The sequence below is a fragment of the Acanthopagrus latus genome, chromosome 6, assembly GCF_904848185.1.
Source record: "Acanthopagrus latus isolate v.2019 chromosome 6, fAcaLat1.1, whole genome shotgun sequence".
Classification (NCBI taxonomy): Eukaryota; Metazoa; Chordata; class Actinopteri; order Spariformes; family Sparidae; genus Acanthopagrus; species Acanthopagrus latus.
Window position 1 is genome coordinate 29,221,480 of NC_051044.1, and position 22,711 is coordinate 29,244,190.

A 22,711-nucleotide genomic window follows, 5' to 3' on the forward strand; every position below is an offset into this window, starting at 1 on the left:
TAGTTATTTCTGAATTACAAGTTGCCTGTGATATATTGCATATATTTGTAAAATGATAATCAAGTAAATCTAGCTCTTAAATGTGTATGAGGAAATATAAATGTGTTGTGAAAGTTTGCTTCTGCACCCACAGATTGTCCCTGCGGAAAGCACTTAGATTTGATCAGATTTATCCAACTATTTCATTGTTTTTAGACATACGGTAAATGAGGAGAGCACTTTTCTGCCTGCAGCACAGACTCATTAACATATGTCCATTACACTGTTTATACAGCTCTCCAATATTAGGATGTTAGTCACCTGCTGTGTCTCTTTGAAAACGTCCTCTGGTCTTATGTTTTATTTTGCCATCACTGCCAACACTAATTCAAGCGATTGGTTGTAAGAGAAGAACATTTTCAAACAGAGCACAATTATGGACCCTTATAAGACATGTTTTCAGAGGTTTTCAGTTTCCACGGGACACTGACGGTTGGTTATTTCAGTGAAGCTGTTTGGAGTCATCATACAGTCAAAGCATTGCAGTTTGAAGACATTGTCAAATGTCTTTGGTAAAAACCGATGTTACGCCCCTGGTCTAGGGGAACCCAAGATGTTACATAATGTGCATCTCCCCCATCCTTTAAACTTGTAAGAAAGCCAGTGTCACAGAGGAGTTATATTCAAAGTAGCACTATTTTTGCTTCAGAGGGAGGGCAAAGCAATGAACAAAATAATCTGTTGCCCTTCCTTTCTGCCACAAATCAAAACAATAAAACAAAAGACACAATCCTTTCTCCTAACTCAGGAGATGAAGAGAGTCTCCCTCCTACTATGCTACTACTCTCTATTTACAAAGGTACAAAGTACCAGTTTGTTCTTCAGCAGAGTTATACACAACAGCTGCAACAAAACACTAGTCAAACTAGACACCGGTCTATGTTGGTAGTGGTTGAATTGGGGGAGAGGGAGACTGCAGTCAGCCGGCAGTTCAAAAGGAGCTCCTCTCCTCCCTCTGACCAATCCCGTGTCAGCAATTAGGCTGATCAACCCAATCGGCAGGTCCAACCTGCTCTCAACCACAAAAACACACACACACACACACACTCAGAGAGACTGCTCACACATGCAACAAGCAGGAGGAGGGACAGATCTGCCGCAAATGTAAACACAATAATGACTCGGGGTCATAACACAGCACAGGTGATGTGTTTTTTACTACCTCCATGCCTAACTGTGAGGGTTCAACCAGCATTAGACGGAGGGAAAAGGAATTAGAGAAGGAGAGAAGGAGAGAGGGAGAGAGAGAGAGAGAGAGAGAGAGAGAGAGAGAGAGAGAGAGAGAGGGAGCCCCGTGTTTGCTGACCAAATATGAATCAGCTTCCTTGGTGCCAGCAGCTCTCCAGGATAGATTTTAATTTTCTGTAATGCTGTGTGCTTGTACACTTTGTCCTGTGTCACTGTACGAGTGTGTGTGTGTGTGTGTGTGAGAGAGAGAGAGAGAGAGAGACTTGTCCTGTACTGAAGGACAAGGGCAATCTAATCACAGTGAAGAATGTTCTAGGCCAGGCTGTTGGCTGTTCCCTGGTCATTGTTGTGTTTGATGTGATGTTTTTTTCCGTGCTTCTCCACAGAGTTCACATGAGATGAAAGAAAAGTTTTTTTTATTTGTAATTTCTCCCTTTCTTGTGCATTTTAATGGCATTTAATCTTTCTTTGCCTGTCGAGTCATTAAGCAATCTCCTCTTCACAAAACATAATGCATTACATTACTGTATTTCCAACAATACTGCATTTTGCAAAGTGAAATATTCCACTATAATGTTAAACAATACAGTCATACTCTATGTGAATCTCACAAGCTTATCGGTCGGTGAGCTCACTCTGCCAGGACCACCTGAAAAGGTCCACCGAGCTTGACTGTGGAGCAGTTAGTCGATGCAGCATGCCGCAGGGTTGTCATTACTGTTTTATCACTGATGAAGTCTGTTTGATCACCACCACAGTCCAATTAATCTTGTTTAGGACTAATGAATGGTTTGTAATAAATCAGTGTAAAAAGTGGCATCCTGTTTGGGTGTCCTAGGGGTAGAATTGGTAGTTGAGCACCTATTTACCCCTCCCCCCCATCACCCAACATCTTGCCACTCACCCTTTGTGCTTCCTGCGTTATGGTGACAAGCTTTTTTTTCCTCTTTGTTAGCTCTGTTGCCAGTCTGCCTGTCACATATCTCTCGAGACAATTCGGTACCTATAATTCTCTCATCGTCCTGCAGCGGTCCTCGTGGTATTCCCACCTTCTCAGCACCCTGCTGCTCATCAGCTCCTCACCAACTTGTCCTGCCTGTTGTGCTTATGGCATACTGCCTGTCTTCTTCGCGTGCTTGCTTATACCAGTTTGGTCTTGGTCACCTCTTCTGTTACCCATTTCTGTTCTTTACTGACAAAATAATCTTTGCTTTACCTGTCCTATTTTGCATGTGAGTAATGAACACGGAGGCCTAGAATCAATACCACGCTGGAGCGCTACCTGTCCCCAGGTTGCCTGTGAGTCTTATTAAGGAATGTACACCATGCGAGCACAATCTAGAATAAACGTCACAGACACATACTTTGGCACAGACCCAACCTTCAATTCCAAAGAGAAAAAGGAAGCAGCATTTGAGCGCTGCTTACCAAGTTCAGATCACATTGTTAAAAATTTGGCGATGCTGATAAAATATAAATCAGGACACTTTTACTGCTATGTACCGCTACCTACGTGTTCACTGCTAGCTATGAAATGTTTTTTGAGAAGGTCTTATGAGAACAACATACACACAGTGCGATGTCATTCTCGGCACACAGCAAATTGTTGTTTTTGCTATATTAATGTTCTAAATCTCAAATGTTCAAAGTCCTACAGTATGTTGTTCTCTGGTGGCACTGATTTGCAATGAAATAAATTACTGTTTACCTGCTTTGCCTGGTTGGCGAGTTTAGCCTTAAACTATCTGTTACTTGCCCTCCAGATCCAAAAATGTTGTGTTGGTGCTTGGTTTGGCTTGAGGACAAAAGCAGGACATCAGAACCTCCATAAAGGTAGGAGATCTTGCAAGACTGATAGATTAAAATGCATCAGTTTAAAGCAATATTTAGAAATTGGTATTTTTAAGCAATCTGACTTGTACATATAAATCCCAGGCCTGCAACACTCGTCAGACATAATGTGGGTGCTAACTACAAACAAAACTCATTACATCTCAACATTGTTACGTGTTGAAAACACATAAACATGTATGTAATGCTGTGATCCTACTGTCTCACTGAAGTTACAAAGGGCAGAAGCAAATGATAGAAGTCTAGGGTTTAAGACAACACACTGTAAAAAGTTAAATAATACATAAATATGTTTGTACTTCCCTACATTGAAAGACTGGCAGACTTTTTGTAGTTTAACTACTCAATAACTACAATTCTGACCAATAACATGAAATATTTTTTTTTATTCAAAAAAGACCTATATAATATAAATTTTAGTTTATTTTTCTTTGAAAAAAGGCATGAAACATGTCGTGACATGCCAAGCCAGCGCTGCCTCTGATTGGCTTGCCCTGGCAGCGCTCAAGTGCTTCACAGAGTGGGTGGGTCTTTGTGCCAAGGAAGGCAGTGCTCATATGGCACAAGCATGTCATGGACAACCCTCCACTACCCCCAGTGTGCCCCCTAACACACCAGCCCCAACCACGGTCATATTTGAGCATGTACAGTACATTTATTAGATATAGATGCATCTACAGGCACGACCTACTTGTTCACATGTGAGCCCTGCAAGCCGAAAACAGCAATAATTTAGACGTTTTTAGACTTTTAGACTTTAGACTTTAGTAGCTTTGTTCAGCATGAACATTTCAGTCTTGTACAGCAGGTATACATGTTACCCCCATGCATTTCGGATTCAGTCGACAGACAAAGAAAATTTTCAAGAAGTTTTGAATCGTCCCTTCAATGTGCTTTACATCAAATTATGATGAGTTGAGATGAGTTTCCATGATCATATTTTCTGTTTACTCAACCACACAGTTGTTGTATGGCTCTAACAAACAGATCAAATCCTTTAAAGAGAATTGAGAAACGATCAGAATCAGAATTTGATTCATCTTCTTCCTCTTGTTTTCCTGTTAGCAGTTAACATCAGCAAAGCACCTACGTGCTATGACTTTACAGCAAACAGACATACACATATCCTAAGCAATCTGGATGACCATGAAATCTGGGTTACCATAATGTTGTGGTGATAAAGATGAAAAGAAGACACAAGAAAAGGTGTTGCAACAGCAAAGTTCTCCATAGAGATTTCTCTTCAATCTGGACCATGATCTAGTAGTATAAAGCATAAATCGGCATCATTAAAAATATCTGGGTGATGTACAAGTGTAATTTTAATTAAGTAAAGTACGTAGATTTTAACAACTTTTTCAAGGCATTATGTTCATGTCATATATTGGGATGGCTGCATATATCATGGACCAATGCCACATCCCGCAATCCTTACATTCAAGCCTAATCTGTTTTTCAGTGCCTGTCCTTACTGGTTTTGTCTAGTTATAAGCAAATTATGTAAAATAATATGTACGATATAACAAGTACATCCAACTCAGCTGTGGGGTCGAGGAGAACATGGACCTGCTTCCAGATCTTAGTAACATGTAATCTTGGTAACTGTAACATTTACTAAGGAACAGTAGAAACGTACAGGGCGGTGACTGCATCCTGTAGGGAGCACTCAGTCATGTAGTTAAAGTCAGGAGGTTCAGGATAGCATCTTGATTACTTAATGAGTCTGTTTTGCAATAAACAATACCAGAGAAGGGTTGCTTGCCTCAGGGCTTGCAAAGCATTTATGAACCCACTCATAACCCTTATGCATGTATACTGTGGCCATTTGAAATCACACTTGTATGTTAGTGTTAGTGTGCTGTATGAAACTTCAAGAGAGGCTAACTCTCTATCCCTGTGCAGAGGGTCATGCTCCGCATGGTACTGCTGCCATTAATCATCACTTTACCAAACACCCACAGAGTGACCTGCCACCACTCCTCTATATCTAATGCAATCTATGTGAAAAGCCTGCAAATGGACTGTGATAGCTGCTGAGTCCACAGCGCCAGAATGAATTTTCATTGTTACCTGAAATGAATGAACTCTGTATGTGTCTTGGTGACAAAAGTCTAAAAAGAGAGCTGGGCAATGACAACGTTGGTTGTTGTTCCCACTGAGCCCAGTATGGGAGGGGAGAAAACTAAATCAGTGCAGCTGCATTCAAGAAAAGTTGCCCTATTTTAGAAATGGCTTACTAGGGCTGGACTAGTTGACCTTATTAATTATGGGTATTGCAGAAAGGAGAGACGAGTTCGTGGATCAAAATGTATCAAAGCAGCACCTTTTCAACACTCTGTGACTTGAAGTCCGCAGTATTGACAGTAAAACTAGTGGACAGAGCCATCATGCTGTCGGCCATTGATTTTTGAAGGGCCAAAAAGAAGCTCAAGCAGGGTGACACCGGCTGCTCTACTGTCAGCTAATAAAACAATGTGTAGAGGTGGAGCATGTATTGGGCTGAAGCAAGCCTGGTTAGTTGACCAGACCCACCTACCAAGCTAGCTAAGACTTACAAGCTGTCCGTGTTCTAACATATAAATTAGCGTATTCCACCGCTCAGTTTAACTCCAGTTTTTTTTTTTAAATGTTGTATCTCAAATAGCCCAAATACCTTACACAGTGCTGTAGCCACAAGACAGCGAATAACAACTGACTGTGTGTGTTGTGTGCGTCTGTTTTCAGTTTTGTCTGAACAAAGTCACCAGTTACTTCTTTCAGTTATCCTACAGTGTATTTTTTTTCCCCCATCTCCTCTCTGTAAGTTTGAAAAGTAAAGTACGTCCCCATCCATTCAGCAGTCAAATAAGAAAGAATGACAGTTCATTACAGTGGATTTCGGCACCGCTGCAGCTCCTTGTTGTGGACAGCTTGAGTAGCAAGAGTGATAATTGATTGAATTTTTGATCTCAGTAGATTGAAACAACTGTACTCTCCTCGAAACCCTGGGGTATTCCTCCAGAAGCTCTGAGCTCTGCCCAAGGCTGTCTCCTCCACAGCTCACCGGCACCAGCAGATGTCTGCTGGTTAACCCTTACATGGTAGCCTGTTAATCCAAAACTCTGTTAGTCCAATTCAACTTTAAGCACATCATATTGTATATGGCCAATATTTGTATTAGAAATTCTCCAAAAGGCATCAACACAACAAACAAGGCTGAGAGGTGAACATCTGTGAATTAGGTGAGGTGTAGCTTAGCAGACTGCTTACAGGCAGTTGTCACTGAAAGTGACCATGCCTCTAATTACGTATAACTTAAAGCCTCAAACAAGTACACAAGTGAGGTGTATACAGATTCACCTCCGTACAGTTGTCATGAGCAGGGTAGCTATAACATGCAATGTTATGGGGATTCACGCTCTTTTGAAGCTGTCCTAAAGGAACTGCAGTCTTTGGTACATCCACGTTGTCCTCATATTTTCAGCCCTGATGGTTGCTGCTTGGGTCTGCAGCCATGCCCTGTGAGGCTCAACTGGAGACACGTTCAATATTTAGTTTGTTTGCCTTCATGCATCTGTGGAAGAGATTTTCAATAACAATGGTGAGGAAACTTTATAATAGACCATGAGGTTTTGTAGTGATGTATGTTAATATGCCATAAATTAAGGGTGGATGCAGTTAAACATGTTGATAAAGTTACAATTGATCTATAAAGCCTTATTAAAAGATCTGAAAATTGATTAAAAAATTGTATTGTACTTTTTCAAACCTGCTATATGAAACAGAGCTTCATGGAAATAATCATGATTTACCTAAGTAAAAAAAGTAAGTAAAATTTTCATAGCTGACAGCCTTGTTTTATAAAACAGATTATCATTAGTTCATTAGTACTAATGAACTAAAGTACGTATGGTAATGCCCCATACGTTGGCTTTCAATTAAATCATGTCAGTCATGAAACCCAAACTTTAGAGCATCTGCTGTCATCTCAGCGCAACAGAGAATAGTGGCTCAAATTGCCACGCTTACAAAGAAAACGAAAAGTGTGAATTGTTCTCCCAGTACAGAGTGAGGTGGAGCTCACAAAGAGTCTCTTTTTGGTAATGTAATGTTAACCTCCGGCATGAGAATGCAGAGTTGCAAAGAAATGTACAGTATGATATACTCATGCTTCAAAATATATGTGACTACAGACCACTAAGTGCCTTTGAATGTTCAATGGGCCATAAATTGGCTGCATGTCTGTTTAACACTGCTGCTCCAACTTATCTCATGCTGTCAGCAGCTGCTTTGTTTGTTTTGTAACTGTCACACTCTTGCACTTAATTTTGTGCGAATGGAATTACAAACAGGAACACTCATATCACATCAGGTATAAATACACAGCTGCTGCAGAAATGCTGCGAAAGGAAACACAAATATTCACACTCACACATACACTGGTGCAGTACAGCAAAGGTGCACGGGCGTTTTTACACACGTGTGAGCATACAGACGCACAAATAGATCTACATTTATCCACTCTTTGCTGCATGTGTGCAGATTTCACACACCACTGCATACACACACACACGCAAACACACACTGTATAATTACACTGTACACATACAGTTGCATACATCAATACCACCATACCAATGCACATGCAGACTAATGCACACACAATCATAAACATATTTATCTACATGCTTATATACGCACAAACATACAGACATGCTCTCACTGGTGTGTGACAATCCAGTCACCACCAGAGGCCAGCCGAAGAGGAGGAGGAGGAGATGGAGAAGAAGGAGGACGGAGAGGAGGAGGCTTGTGCTATGCCAAGTGGTGATTGGCCGTCGCCATGCCAACAAGGGAGGGCCAAAGTCAGAGACTGGTGGAGGAGGAGCTGCAGGCTGATTATAAAACACTCTGAGCAGCAGTTTCCTCCTCTTCAGAGCTGTCTCCACTGTATCTCTGTCTCTTTATTTAGCCTTTACTGTTATCTGGCCAGTTAGTCAGCTCGCAGTGCTCTGTGTGGAGGACCGAGGGAGGGTGGAAGGGTGAGCTGTCAGAGGGACCCGTGGACAGGTCGCATTTACCCAGCCTGCCAAGCTGTATGTCAATCACTGTTACAGGGCTGCTTGCATCTTGTGGATTTATCTCTGTGTGAGTGACACCTGGGAAGGCGAGGGAGACCTGAGCAGAGAGGCCGGAGGCTGCGCTGTCCCTCCTGTGCGTGTGGATGACCTGTGCTCCTCTGTAAGTAGCTCTGCTGCAGCCGCAGCCACTCACACTCTTCATTAAAACATGTCGACCTTATAGCGAGGGTCAGGGGTCAGAGGATGGCAGAGACAGAGGTACATGTCACATGATTTCAGGCTGAACGTGTGCTTTGAGAATTACTTTTGTTCATTCATTTTTATCAGGATCCCTCATCATCTCACCAGACATCTCAGGGGGTGTTCCTACGCTCCAGTGAGTCTACTAATTGGCTACATTAGTGGTTACTTTTCTCTCTTTTTGGTCTTAATCTTTATCTTGAGATCGGACTTTTATGTTACTCTGTATGTCATGAAATTCAGAGGTTGCATCGCTGTACAAAATACCAAACTGATGTTACACTGGAACTGCACATACTGTTCTACATAACACAGTCAGTTACTGATAGTTCTGTGCGCAGTGGTGACCACAAGGTCATGCTGTTTTTAACACTTCAACAGTGTCATATAATTAGATGAGGCTGCAATAATTGATTTGTAAAAGTCTTTGTAAAAGAACATGTCAGGACATCTGAAACCCCCTCAACCACGCACCAACCCACACACTCATCCAACCACCCCTCTCCTGTCTGATGAGCCTCATGCATTAAGCACTCACATGTCAACTGACACTGACACAGTAGTAACAAAGGAAAAGGGCCACTCCAATATACTGAAGTCTATCCATAACCACTGAACAAACAGCACTGTTTACCTACAGCACAGGGCCTGCAGGAGGAGTAATTGGCTGCCTGGGGTGTGTGTGTGTGTTTACATGCACAGAACTTGTGACCCTGTTCCATATCATTGACATGCGTTTTTGAGTCACACAGTGACTGCAACTCTACTGTAATGATTTTACTGCCGTAACTTAGTATAGTATAGAAGTGACATGTCTGGTGAACACATCAAGATGTCTGAAAATATGTTTCAATTGATTGGAATTATGTTTTGGGTGTATTTATCCACCCTTTGTTACTGGTATACAGGCTTCACACACAAATGCACACACACACACACGTACGCTGTAGGCACACACTTGCAGACAACAATAACGACACACCAATATACATGCAGACTTACACACAGACACACAATCGTAAACACCAAGAAATCAGAAATGGGCTTTTTTCTTTTTTTTTTCCTGTCTTTAAAGGCATCAGAAGTTCATTTTGACGTAGCTCTGACATTTGATAAATCAATCAGCAGATTCCAAAATTTACATTTGGATAAACAGCAATCTTCCAATCATTTCATAGCAACTGTTACTGTCAGTCAGTCTGTGGTAGGCTGTGTCAACATGCTGACACAGTGTCAAAGGGGCTTTATAGGAGTGACATCTTATAAGTATCCAATATGTTCACAGTGATATGCACAATGTTTTTCACCATTCCATATTTAAAACACAGGAGAAAAATGAGTTTCTAGCCAGCTTGTTGACATTATAAAGCTGATGTTATGTCCAAAGCCACAGAGTACCATATAATTACCTTACTATTATTTTGCGTGTCAACAGGTGACATCAGAGATTCCCATTCAAAAGCAACACTTCATCAGATTTTATGTTAGCAGCTCTGTCCTGCTTGGATTTTAGAAGTCAACTCTGCCAGCGACAGTTGACAGATGGCAGAATTGATTCAAAAAATGATTTAAAGTAACTGATAAAGTGTTAGTCGTAATCACTGTAATTTGTTAATGTGCAGTGCTAACATGCTTAGCAGGTTTAGCGACAATGGGCTCTATCTTACACTCACAGCAAAGTGTTTTCCCATGTTGTGAAAATAGTAAATGTACTTGCACTCACATGTACACCCCTGGGCGTGTTGCTCATAAAGTGAGGAGTGGTCAAGTACTGATGGAGCATTGTTATCTCGGGGCAGCAGAAAGTAGCAGTGCCACTGACGAGCAAAAAGCTGGTCTGAAGTCAAAATTGCAGTCTGTTTCCCACTATTTAAAGGACACATTAGACATGCCTACACAGGTGGCACACCGTGCATAAAGTCTGATTTTATGATTTGAGAGGCTGCTTTCAGTTATTTTAAACATTTCTATGAACGTAGTAATGTCCCTGTTACAAATATCGTGGCACATTTAATCAACAGTGGTAGAATCTGCAGAGGAAACTCTCTGGAGAAAACAGATTTAAACTTCTAAAGCTTCTAAATGTCAGGACCTCAGGATTTATCCGGACGGCTGCTTCATATTTTTACTGTATGAATCTGTATTGAGTGCCTGACCTTTCGATGTGTGGAAGAACACAGAACATGAATTAACATGAAATACTATCTGCACCTGTCGGCAAAGTTTTAAACAATCATTAAGGTTATCAGCTGTTCCTCGTGCACAAATGTGCATGCTAATGTGGAGACAGCCGTATGGTTTCTGCTGCTGGTGGACCGATGCAGCTAATCATTAACTGATCAATATTTTCATCATTTAGGACATATTTCTCTCCATCCATTCCACCAATTATTGATCAGAATGATCCATGGACTGAGAATCGTGCACACACAGAGGCACACAGCAGCGCTCCTCTTCCTCCTCAGTTTAATATCGGTGTATCTTTATATTTGCAGTCAGACAGAGTTCTTGATGGGACAGATGATTGTGGGGGCAGAGGGTCCGGCAGCTGAGGACCACATACATGTCCCTGCCCTGAAGACGAGTTCTACTATTTGATATGAGCCAGGCCCTGGCATACCTGGCTCTTAAAGAGAATGGGAGATGACACTCAGACTGGTTTAATCTATGTTCCACCCAAAACACACCCATGACTAATCCTCATACACCATCTTTAGGATTAATACAAAGCTATTGTAATATGCCTGACATTGTTACAAAGTGTTTTATTCTATTTGGTTGGTCTTTTGTATTTATTTTAGTCAAATGTTTAAACACAAATAATTGTTACTTGCTACTGTAATTTTCGAATCCGTAGTAGCAATCATTCGCCTTAGCATGCTGCAGCTGAGGCACAATAACAATGTTTACATAAGGAGTTTATTATTGAGTCCCTGATTCATCACACAGCCCCCAGGCCCACTCAGCCATGATAATGTGAAGATAGACCCCTGCATGCTAAACAATAGCCCTGGCACCAGCACTAAACACCACAGATGAACAAACACATGCAAACATTTGGTCAGACGCACCAAATGGAAGGCAGTTTACCTTTTCACACAACACCGAGCCCACTGGCTGCTGCGGTGAATGGTTAAATGCTTCAGCAAGCAAGCATCTTTCGTGAAAATAAGTCCATCATCTCTTCCACCTGAGACTCCATGGGTCCTCACTATGTGTCTAAGTTATCCTATGATGGTTTTAATGGTGGAGCCACTGGATGGCCAACATCAGCTCTGTTGGTTCAGTCACCGCTTTTGTGTTTTTTGTGTGTAGACATTATAGACTGGCTGCGTTGGCACATGCGAGTGTGCTATTTGCGTGTTACTAATGTTACAGAATTTCTCGGTGAGAAACATTAGTCCTCTGATTGTTGCCATTTTGAGATGCCAACATGCAAAATTGCCAGCTGTACCATGGAATGCTGTGTTCCCAGTCTGTTCTTGTTTCACTCTCTACTGTTTATTTGGGAAAATGCACACTAGCAACATCACATTATTGCTCTTTTCCTGTTGAACAGCACTTCTCAACTGGTCAGTGCACAGTTGAATAAACTGGAGGAAAAAAATCACACATAATTCAAGCAGCAGCAACTAGCACCACACACACACCGATTATTTATAATCTATTTATCATTCTGTATTATTACTTTATCATTATGTAACTGCAGCTGCCAGTGAAGATTCACACAAACAGCACACTGTCACACACTTCTTTGTCTTACAGAACACAATGTGGAGATTAAATACTTTGTTTAAATGCAAGAGTACATTTATATTCACTGTTGATCATCACAACTCAGTGTGTGAGTGCACTTCCTGTCTCATAGAACACTGGCAAAGCCAATATTTAATGGTGCCTTGTTAACAAACATATTTCCCAGCTTGCATTTTTCTTTCCTGTCTATGTTGGGACTTATCTTAGCTCAAGGTCTACTTTTAGCTTTCACAGTTTTCAGATATAATAAGAAATCACCATTGGTACATTTAAAATCTTGTCTGGCACAGTGAAGCTTCAGCATCAGCACCGGGACATCATTCGATACAATTCTGTGTGCATGAGCAGCAGCAACATGTGCCACTGCTGCTGCCAGGGTCACATTAAATGACTAAAAAAAGACCTAAAGGACCTGAAGTGTTGCTTGGCTTGTTTCCCTCATTCACGCCCAGTATGCCTCAAAAGCTCTTCACAGGTGGGCGGGCGGTGCACTCAAAGCCGAGCTATCTAGCTCATTTAAAATCATTCGCCCTATGTGAGGCTGCCAATGCTTTATATAGAATTATGTCGTTCTCGACAAACACTGGAGAGACACAAATGTTATGGTATGCACTATGTGATATGTCTGTTTGAAAGAAGGTGTTCAATGATTGCTAGGCACCCTGAAGTGCTGGATTTCATTCTCTGGGCAGGAGGGCAGTCAGTGTGTTCACTTTTAATTGTGGTGATCCGCAGTGTGTTTGGGGACTTTGCATAATTGCAGGCTTTTTTTCTCCCAAGTTACTTGTCCAGTGCTGCAGTAGTGATGGCTTATTAGAGGTTGGCTCGCACACACAGACACAAGCAGAAGCCACCTAGGGAGATTGTATAATGTGATTTGTGCAAGTAGTCTGAGGTAAACTGTGAGTCACAGAGCTGCTCTTGTCAGAAGCAGGACCATAAGCCAAAACCCCAAGGGAAAGTCCTAACAACCAGCATATCAGAATAATCACACGCATAATGTGATGTGAAGAGGCCTGACAGACGTAAAGGTCTGAAACACTCGTGCGTGTTTCTGACGTTAAAGTAAATTGACTTTTATCTTGTGTCTTATGTAACTAATTTAATAGTCATATTTTGGTTTGTCTGCTTTGTCAATTAATAAGTAGGCTAATTCAGTACCTTTATTATTTAACGTACATAATGCATGGATTAGCTTCATGTAATAAAACCTTGTCCAGGTGTGCTGTAGGCCTATCCTACTCTACAAGGGGTGAATAAAAAACTATTCACTTAAGGAGGCTTCAATATTTTATTCACGTTCCGAAATCGATTGATTCTTGAATCGATTCTTTGATTTCAGAATCCATTTTATAACAACAAGCGCTTAGTCCCTTGGCTTGGTGAGAATACATAATGGGCATTCCCGTTAATGTGCTAGCGGAAGTTACCATACCAACAGATGAAACGATTCATCCTAATTCACACACTTAACATTAAATGACGTGTGTTCATTGGCAGCGATACAGTCAGTTTTTAAAATTTGATAAACACTTTTTTTTTAAATTTATGTATTTGATTAGGACAATGCACATTAATTAACATATTGAAGAGCATCAATGTAAATATGCTGGAGTTAGCATAATTGCTAAATTTCATCCGTTGTCCTCAGGAAGGTATTATAAAAAGAAAACATACACACCATGGCAAAAAAAAAAGATGAGCGAGAGAAAAAGAAAATGTAAAAATTTTACACAATAAGTCCCTATTCACATAAAGATTAAAGTACATACAAAAGGTTTTAAAGGACATGTATATCGTGGCAGTCTTCAGTTCCAATGATTTCTACAGCTCTCATTTTTCTGTGATGGAATGAGATGATGCACCCAATAGACAAACACCACAATGAGAAAGTCTAAAGAGCTCAGCATTGATCTGATTATTGATTGATTTGAACAAGTCAGGAGCAAGTCAATCAATTGGAGCCAGTTAAAGCAGTTACAGGTCCCAAGATGAACTTCGCAAACAACTGACTGTAAATATAAAGTTCATGGCACAGTCACTGCCATGAGGAAAAGCCTGCCAGAGGTTAACTTTTTGGTTAGATGAAACCAAAATGTTGTTGTTTGGCCACAATGAGCAGCAATATGTTTTCCTGCAGTCAAACATAGTGCTGGTAGTATAATGCTGTGGGTCTGTTTTGCTGCCAGTGGATCTGCTGCTCTAAAGAAAGTAAAAGGATAATGAAGAAGGAGGATTATCTTCAAATTCTTCAGGAAAACGTTGGAATGGCCTTCTTAAAGTCCTGACTTGAACCCCATTGAAAACATGTGGACTGTGCTTAAGAAACAAGTTTTGTGCCAGGAAGCCAACAGATTCAGTTGAAATACATGGATTCTGTCAAGAGAAGCGGTTAAAGTTTCAGCCATAGGACTACCAGAAGTTTTTGGATGGTTATCAAAAGCATTTAACTGAGGTGAAAATAGCCAAGACACATCTAACCAAATATTTGAATAACTATACGTATACAAAACTTCATGAATGTTTTTTGTGACAAAGTAGTATTTGTTCCACTCATTACATCATAGACATTACATACATGTTCTTCACAAGTGTAAGTAAACTTTTCACCATGACTGTATGTATTTCATATGGCTAGGAAACATGCTTGCTTTGTAGAATTACATCTCAAAGCAGACAACCTTCAAAAATCGTAGGGAACCAGTTTACACACAGATGGTGTCATTTTTCTATCGCCATTACACTCTGCAATCAGTTTTTGCTTTAGAATTTTAATTTAAAGCAAAAACAAAGCTAACACTGCCTTTAAGCCTAAACTCCAGCTAATTAAAGCAATAACTGAAGCCTTGAGCTGCTTTATTTATATTTAACTAGGTTGAAAATTCCAAATGTATGTGTGTAGACATTAACCTAAAAGGGAGAGGTACACCCTGTATACAGCTGAACGCTACCAAAAGATCTAAGGTGTTTGCTGCCATACATACCAGGGGAGGAGTACGTTAGCAGGGAGTGATAGCATCCAGATTTGTGCACACATGGTTTGACTGCTTAGCACCTTCTAGCATTCAGAGTGAGAAAGTGAAAACAAGGCTTGAATAAATTCATGGGCACTTGCAGATTCATGAAAGTTGCAATTCAGACAGCTTTGGCTTAACTTTGTTTCCTCCTGTCAGCAGGAGGTTCCTCAGTCTAATTTTACAGCGTGCCCTATTAGCCTTGTTTGAGTAATTTCATGCTTTTAGTCACAATAAACAGATGCACATTAGACTGAGTCTGTCTGACGAAGATATCTGTGTCGCTGCTCTATCAAAGAAATCCCTCCCACTCTCTGTGTTTATCTCCTGACTCTTCCTCTTTCTCTGCGATTTGTGCAGGTGGTGGGGTAAAACCATAAACACATTTGATTTGAGTCGTGCCTCACATCACGTGGTATCTCACCTTCTGCATCATGACTCACCTCTGATGTCACTCTGACATCAACGCTCAGTGTGCATGTGCACGTTTTGGTATGTTGCGTACACGAGTTAAAAGAGAATGGACATTGTCGGAATGAGTAAACTATCCTCTCATCAGTCAAGGACACTGCATGTTATTTGCAAATCAGGTTAGACAACCTGTCCTCTTTACACGTGACTGCAGTTAACCTATTCAGAAGCTCTTCTATCTTAAAGACAGCTTCATATGTCACCAGAAAACCCGAAGGCTAAGGCTGAGACAGGTTCACTCAAATTTGATCTGCTGTCTTTCCCTTTAATCCATGCATGGTATCAACTAAAAGAAAAACTACTAAACAGATTTCCATTTGGAAGGAACATGTGCCTCAGCCAAATATACAGCAGACCCCAATAACTTTTGCCGACACAGCTAAAGGGGTGGATCCAGAAATTCTGTCTCACTTTCTTTAACATGGCATGGGCATTTTTCAAGACATTTTCATTCTGGACCTGTTGAACTTAAATTGTGGTTATGCAGTCATTAGTGGTCAGTAATTTAGAGGGATACGGGGCCATCAAGCTTGATATTGTATTAGGCTTGATTGAATTTAAGGGAACTGTTGGCAGCAGCTGCTTTGGTGTTGGGACTGAGGCAGGGCTGCGAGGGTACTGTTCACTTTTGAGAGCAAGATAAAGCGGGGGGGTCAGCTGGTGCCTCAGCAGTCATGTGGACACTGTGATGGTCTGTTACACTTAACAGGGATCTGAGCTAAGGCCTGATGTAGACAGATAAAAGTACTGCTTGAAAAAATGCAGCCCAGTCATTCATTTGAGGCTGAAAACAAAAACCAGACCGCTTCATCTGGCCCACATACTGCATGGAATGATGGTACTTGGGCGATCCACTCTTATTTGCTAGATCAGAGCGGAAAGCATAGAATAAACTCTGGGCCATATCCAGCCCACCAGAATAGAACAAAGTTCTGGTGATCCAGTTTGCACTTGACTGACATTTGGCCATACAAGGGACTGCTTGTGGCTCAGATCTGGCAAACAGGAGGGAACCACCCAAATGTCATCATTGCACGTGGTATATGGTCCGGGTTAATGTATCTGCCGAGGGCCAGATCTGGGCCACAAAAATTTTGCTATCCGGGCTTGCCTTTACACATTGGGGTGTCAGTGCAATGGGATGTGGACAAGAAATTGCAGGGTCATCTGACAAAAAAGTTTGGCCTTGCTCAACTTTTGCTGCAACTAATGAGACATCCAACATTCACATTCACATTTTAGGGCATTCACCAGATGCTTCTGTCCAAAGCAACTTACAGTTATTCATACATCCATTCATACAGTTATGGTGGTGGCTGCCATGCAAGGTGCTGACCAGCACATCAGGAGCAGTTTGGGATTCAGTATCATGCCGAAGCACACTTCTACATGCAGGCGAATCAAACCAGCAACCTTCCAATAACAGCGCTGGCTCCACCAGCTGAGACACAGCTGTCCAACATTGCACTGCAATGACCAAACACACAGGTGTGGCCCGCATTCCTGGTAGATGACTTTGATATGTGGAAACCATATTTCAGTAGTTTATCTCAAGATCATTATGACAAAAGACAAGATGATTACCAAAATTATGAACTTTCAGAGCATTGAACTTCTTCATCATGATATTGTACGAGTAGTGTTTAGCCTCTGTAAAGCCTTAAAACTCATACAGTGAATAGGAGATATGAGGAGGAATATCATTCAGCTTGTTAGGAAAATGACCAAAATGCATCACTGATACCACTTTTGAACTTGTCATCCCCCCCTCTCCATTTTGCAGCATCAGAGCAAGTGCAAGGCATAGAGTTGTTTAGTTAAACATGTTAGTGTATTCTGCCCGACTCACTGATGCTCTATTTGAGTGAGGTTTGTCGGGATCCCTGACCCTAACCCCAAACCAAAGTTCACTTTGCTAGTCACGGGTGAAAGACACAAATTGGGTCGACATACAGTACATCGATTACTCAAACATTTTCATTATCCCACCGGTAAAACACCAAGGTCTGAATGCCTACCTAATTTGGTGCCAGCATCCAAACCGCATCAGTAGCAGGAACAGCATTATAATTTATTCTTATGTATCAAGCAAAAGGTTTTTAAGTTCCTTGCAAAACTATGTACAGTATGAATGCGTGTGAATCTCCAAACAAAACAACAATCTCGGTATGTGTTGTATGTCTCTATTGCACAAACCATGGTGGCCTGCGGTACAATAGGCCAGTCTGATGTTGACCCCCAACACTGTTGTTATTCACTCTGCCGCTGGACACAGTAGGCCTACTGTTCACATGGGGGCAGGGGGTGACATGTAGACAGACACAGACAGACAGAGGGATTTATTGTTGCTGTCAACACTGTTTTTTTTTCTGCAAATGATACCTTTGTTATTTGCGCTTCTCTTATTTGCAACTATTCTGTCCAAAGTTCTGAACAGAAGTGAGTTGGATGAGTAGTCAAAGACAGTGAGAGATAAACAAGTAAGAATAAACATATTTATGTCAGGTAGATGAACAAGAACTGTGGTGTATCGACATATAACCAGCAAACAAGGTAGGGATTGTTGTCTAGTGGGGCCTAATTCCAAGAAAGATGGGATGGGACAAAAGAAAAAGGTCATTTTTATTATGGCTTCAGCCTAGACACAAGAAGAATAAGAGGACAGTGTGACATCATATTTCAGACTACATCATAAATATGTGTCATAATTCATTGAGTTAACTCTAGAACACTGCACAGAGAGATGTCTGACATAACTGATTATCACAGTGGGACAAGGTGGATAAATCTATTTCTTCTATCTCCTGAACCAATCATACTCAGGGCCTGAGCCAAGTGTCTTGACGAATAACCATTAATACAAATGTAATCATCCAAAAACTCAGCTGATTCCTAAACTTTTATAGTACTTTGGTTGGCAAAATTCTGTCTAATGAAGAAAATGATTACCTCCATGTGACTGGGGTAGATAAGTTACAAATGATTATGTGTGATGTGAATGTTCTTGCATTTACTGACAAGCTCATCCAACCCTGCAGTTTCCCTCAGCTCTACAGACCCTTCTTTTTAGCTAGTTAGATCTACTCTCACCAACCTTGTTTTCAGCAGTAGCCTGTCCAGCACCAAAGAGCAGATATTTGTTTGAGGGCCCTAACACATGAAGCTGAAGGTCAGCTGATGGCCAGTGTCAGGGTCGTTGTTGAGCGTGGCCCTAGTGGCTGCAGTGTTGCACAGTTGGCACTGGTCAGCTTTTGTCTGCAGCTTTTTGGCCAATTGAGCACAGTGAATGGCAGTGGAGCCTGATGGTGAGAGAAAAACTGTGAATGGCTTTTCAGCTAAGCAATCACAGCCCCAGAAAAAAAAAATCACTAAAAGATAGAGAGAGGCTATGAACGAGTTGAAATTGCCTGTTGTCTTTGAGTGTTCAAGTGCAGTAAAACGCAACAGGCAATCTTTGTTGTTGCTAGGTCTTGTCAGGTGTGCTCGTATTCAAACACGAACTGACAGCCTAAGTGTTTGCTCCTGCTTGTTGTCTTCATGATACGTTTTCTAACTTTTCATATTTAGTTTAAACTCTAACTCTCAACAAAAAAGTCAATAAGCATATTTCCGAACTGGTATAAGTATTCGCTTAAACCTTGTCTCAAAGCTGTGAAACATTTACATGTGGAAAAAAGGAAAATGGTAGTTTTTTCTATGACCAGTAACACAAGATCAAACATTTAGATTTTAAAATTAAACTTTTAGATCTAAATGTACTATGTTTCTGTTACAAAGTTAGAATCATTGTAAGAACCAGGGCGAAACCCAAAGTCATCTTTTATTTCAGTACATATTTACGCAGCACCTCTTGTTAAACAACTCACCTGCTGGCATAGCATGAACATACTGTATGAACTCAGGTCATGTTATTCTAAGTTTCTGTTTGGCAATGGACACAACCAAAGAGTTCACCGATACAAAGACGTGCATTATCTCTCTTATATGTGTATTGTTGTCGGAACGTGGAAGGATAATGGCAGCTAAAATTGGATTAGCTGCAGTACAGACTGAAAACACCAGCTGTTAAACAGTGATTCTCCCCAACCACTCTGGTTCCTGTGAAGCAGCACTGTCACCACCATTCTTCTCCTTTAGGGAAAATGTGTGTGCACACATGTGTGTGTGTCTGTGTGTGTTTGCAAAATAGAGAGAGCAAATGAAAGACAGAAAGACAGGGAGAACATCTGTGTATGTGTGTGTTGGGTCATATGCACTAAAGCTGACCTTGAGCCTGAGGTTACATTACTGTGTGCTCCAGTAGTTCATATGGACTGAAAATACAGTTTTGCTTACACAACTGTGTGTTCACACACATACAAACACACACACACACACACACACACACACACACACACACACACACATGCATGCATGCTCTCTGTCAAACAATGAAGGAAAGAAATTAAAGACTACAGAAAAAAGTGCAAAATGATGATTTCTACACATACTGCAGTAATGCTATGCATTTGTTTGAGCGACTTAAAACACTGTGTTCTCATACTTCTTCTTTTCTTACTTTTCTTGAATATTTGCCATGAAAGCCTTGTTTTCTCGACAGTAACAAACCGTATGATTATTTCAGTAACCATTCAGATGCATTATCTGCTTATTTATACCATATTCACAACAAAGTTAGCACATATAAGCAGTTCTTTTTAAATGCTGGTAAACCTGCTAAAAATAGATAGTTGACTCCTTTCCCATAGCCAGTGGACAAGTTTGCCTTTCAATTTTTTTTTTTTTCTTTTTGCTTCTGTGACATTTGATGTCAGACATGCCAGAAAAAAAAGGGAACAGTAAAACAGTTGCATGGAAGCCTGTTCCAACCTTGTTACTTTTTACCCCCGTCAAGGAGGCTATGTTGTCCACCATGTCCATTTGTTTGTTAGTTTGTGGGTTTGAAAATGAACGAGTCATTTGACTAAGGAATGAATGCTGGTTGTACGCTTTCCCACTGGAGACAAATGAAATGTTCTAAAGTGTTGCTGAAATTCTTTTTTTATCACCAACATAAGTGGCTAAAGGTTATTAATGTGACTTAATCAGCAACAGAAGATAAGAAACCATTTCTTTGTTAGACAAATAAAATGTTTTCTTTTTTTGTCCTCTGTTGTTCTTCCTTGAAAGATCGATCTAGACATGCACACACTCTCCAAATCACATTTCCACAGTTTGGCTGTGGCGGCTTATGATTGACTGCTCTTACCTCATGTGTGTTTGTGTCCATGGGTGTGACTGCTGCAGTGGACAGATACACCTGCATGTCATCATTTCATCAAATCCTGGCCTATCAACCCTTCATCACTGCTGTGCCATTTCTTCCATATGGTGACTATGCTTTCTTCGAGTTTTTTCAACATCAGTGTTTTTCTAGTTTTGCGACATTTTCTGGTTCCTTTGCGCCAGTGTTTTTCCCCTTTAGTTTCATATCGTGTTTCGTCTTCCCTCGTCTGTCAACAACATTCTCTGCGATGTGCTAAACTGGTTTGTGTTTGTCTATTTGGATATTCTAATCTTCTGCCGGAGTCAGGAGGAGTCGTTCAACATGCCCAATTTGTACTCCAGAGGCTCCTGGAAAATGTCCTCCCCCTTTAGGAATGGAGACATTGGCCGGAGGGAACTGCCCGTCCTTTCCTTGTGTGGACTGAGTACTACTGTATGAATACTACACCTGTCGTGTGGCCAAGCAGCTGAACTCCCGCCAGGCTTGCTGGGCTTTGTTTCTCAGCTTCGACTACACCGTCACTTACCGCCCCAGCTCCAGGTTCACTAACCCGATGCGCTTTCTTGTCAGAGGGGAAACCTCTGAAGAGTCCATCATCTTCCTAAAGTGTGTGGTCACAGCAGTCAGGTGGGAGATTGAGCACTCAATCGAGGTGGTGCAGCACTCTGAACCTTCCCCAAGTAATTATCCACCTAATCGTATGTTTGTCCCAGATTCAGCCAAATCCCTAGTGCTCCTGTGGCGACACGCCTCAAAAGGTGGCCTGGCATTCAGGTTTCCAAAAAACCCTCTTCCTCATCCGACAGCAGTTTTGGTGTCTAACTGTCTACATCCAGAAACTTAGAACTTTGTCTCAGCCTGCACAGTCTGTGCCCGCAGCAAAGCCTCACATCATGCTCTGGCTGGCCTCCATCAGAAGGTTATACCACAATACTCACCATTGTCAACTGATTCTCCAAGGTCGTTTTGTCCTGCTTCATATGCAGAACCCTCAGCATCTCTCTGCTCAGCCGGCAGCTCCACCAGCTCACCTGTGTCTTCACCTCATCACTTCCAGCTCACTCAAACTGCCTGCCTGCCCTCCTCTCTCGCACTTAGTTTTTTGTTAATAAATACCTTTTTAACTGTTTGCCTGCCTCTAGCCTCTGCGTTCTAGGTCCACCAGTTACTTCAACCTTAACACATTGTTTCTATTTCGCTCTGTTTTCTGCATCTCTGCTGTTGCCCCCCCCCACATCTTGACCCTCCCAGCGATCACAGCTTGTGTTGGCAGCTTGTTTGGCTGTCAGGAACAGGAAGTGGCCATGCAAGGTTCCAGTGGACAGAAACAGTGGTCAGCTGAAGCTGTTAGTGGGCTAATGGTCTGCCCTGACACTCTGTCACTGAGTTTCTTTTTTTAAGGGCTGTTCAGAGTTATTCGTTCATTCAATTCTTGGGTGGACACAAAAAAAGACAGAGAGAAAAACTTTTGCCTGAAGGTTTGATTTAGTGTCTGTGTATGTGTGAACTCATCACCAGCATGAGTAACAGTTTTCTATTTCCATGCCGGTGCTGTATTTTGATTTTTGAGACTGTTGAATGTGTGTCATATTTTCTGATGACTATGCCCACTGACCTGTATAAAACCATGCAGCCCATGCCCCACATCTACTCCATCAGCTGGCACCATTCTAAATGAGTACACACGAGGGGAGCTGCGTATGTTCATTTAACGGGAGCCGACATGGGTCACTGGACAACTGACATATGGCTTTTTTCTGAATCAAACAGAATTGTCCTCAACCCCCCCAGAGGCAACAACCACTGAGCTGCCACAGTAGCTTTGG

At 41.5% G+C, this 22,711-nt stretch overlaps 1 protein-coding gene across 1 annotated transcript in view; it reads left to right on the plus strand.

The window, feature by feature from the left end:
• The first annotated feature begins 7,948 nt into the window (after positions 1-7,948).
• Positions 7,949-22,711, plus strand: part of cdk18 (cyclin dependent kinase 18) — a 49,660-nt gene continuing 34,897 nt past the window's right edge. Inside the window, exon 1 of the mRNA XM_037102351.1 lies at positions 7,949-8,298. The gene's annotated coding sequence lies outside the window, so the exon portion shown is untranslated. The remainder of the gene's footprint in view (positions 8,299-22,711) is intronic.